Genomic DNA, 1,976 nt, shown 5'->3' on the forward strand with positions numbered 1-1,976 from the left:
AAAATTTACCCACCAGTCTGAAATAGAGCGTCCTTCTTTCGTGGCGCTTCCAAGCAGACAAAAGTTATGGTGGATGGTGCACCTTCACGTACACTCTCTGCTATAGTTCTGGTCAGGCTTATTGGTGGGTGGGTGTTAAGAGCGCTTTTGTCAGCCCTGTGAGTCACATGCAACTTGATAGTCACATGCACCTCTGTTACTCGCTTTAATAGTTTCGTCTTTTGTTAAAACCAATACCTGTTGGTAAGAGAACACCACGTCTAGTGAGAGCTCTAAATCACAACAGCGAACGCAGTACCTCGCACAGCGAGTAATAAACAGACGTGCGGAGCGCTGCTCAGCGTGTCGCACCTAAGAGCCAACGGCACCTTTGCTGCCAGGTGGTCACCCACCGAAGTACTAGCCGGCCCCGATGTTGGTTAACTTTGGTGATCGAACGGGAACCGGTGTATTCAGCATGGTATGGGCATTGGCGTGAGCACATCCGACGAGTAATTGTACAGTACTTTTGTGGTCTAGCACATTGTGACTTACTGTATTACTGATTTTAATAACATCATTCGCATCAATATTTATCGAGGTTTGACTTTGGCTTTACAATCCTGTCCTCGTCTTTGAAAATTTATTTCCAAATAGTAAATAGTCAAATAACATGAAATTCGCTACAACTTCATGAAAATGCACGTGTTTTTCTTTTTTCGTTACATTACCTCTCGAATATCATACAAATTAATGTGACCAGTCATAAACGAAAAATATACGCAAATAAAAAAAAAGTTTTGCATAACCTCGGTTCCGAGAGTTCGGAACCTCTACAGAAAATAGGAATAGAGATCAACATAAACATCATTTCTGCCCTTTTTATTGCTCATGAAAACCACACATTGCACGTTGTACCACCATACAGCGAGACCTTCAGAGGTAGCGGTCTAGACTGCAGTACACACCTGTACCTCTAACACGCAGCAGCACGTACTCTTGCATTGATGGAGGTATGTATTCGTCGTAGCATACTATCCACAAGTTCATCAAGTCACTGTTGGTCCAGATTGTACCACGCCCTAACGGCAATTCGGCGTAGACCTCACAGAGTGGTTGGTGGGGCACGTCGTCCATGAACAGCCCTTTTCAATCTATCCCAGCTATGTTCGATAGTGTTCATGCCTGGAGAACGTGCTGGCCACTAGTCGAGCGATGTTATCCTGAAAGAAGTCATTCACAAGATGTGCACGATGGGGGCGCGAATTGTCGTCCATGAAGACGAATGCCTGGCCAATATGCTACCGATATGGTTGCACTATCGGTCGGAGGATGGTATTCACGTATCGTACAACCGTCACGGCCCCTTCGATGACCAGCAGCGGCGTGCGTCGGCCCCACACAATGCCACCCCAAAACAGTAGATCGCTATTGATTAGGTCTTTCCGCCATAAATCTTTCCTAAACAACGTGCATGTAGATGCTAACACTCCACCATCACTGTCTACAAGATTTTTTAAAAATATTTATACATACTCTGGATTATGGGGTTTTGCTTTGCCACTGAAATTCAGTTGCCTTTTTCAGTCACATTCTTCTTGCTGTCAAACTGCGACTAGGAGTAGTCTGGAAAGCCGACCCACGTGGGTCAAGGAAAATATTTCTTTCTTCCTGGTTTTCCATTTTCAGTTTACACAAACACTTCTAGTCAGTAAATAAATTACACAAATAGTAGCACAAGATACACTTTTTTACTTCGAGTCAAATTGCCGAAACTCAATATGGAATGGGAAACAAGAACTGCTTGAAAGTCAACACACAGTCTCGCTACTGACGTTCTACTGGCTCTCGAACTAGTCACCTACGGAAGCTCAGACTTCTACATGTACATCATACTTCGTAAGCCACCTAATGGTGTGTGGCGGAGTGTATTTTCGGTAACACTATCTGATCCCTCCAACTCTGTTCCACTCGCGAATAGTGTGTGGGAAGAATGA

General features: G+C 44.3%; 1 pseudogene; it reads right to left on the reverse strand.

Moving 5' to 3' along the window:
• Nucleotides 1-356: 356 nt before the first annotated feature.
• On the reverse strand, nt 357-474 carry LOC126429571 (5S ribosomal RNA; annotated as a pseudogene).
• Between the last annotated feature and the right edge of the window lie 1,502 nt (nt 475-1,976).

The sequence above is a fragment of the Schistocerca serialis genome, chromosome 1 (genome assembly GCF_023864345.2).
Source record: "Schistocerca serialis cubense isolate TAMUIC-IGC-003099 chromosome 1, iqSchSeri2.2, whole genome shotgun sequence".
NCBI lineage: Eukaryota > Metazoa > Arthropoda > Insecta > Orthoptera > Acrididae > Schistocerca > Schistocerca serialis.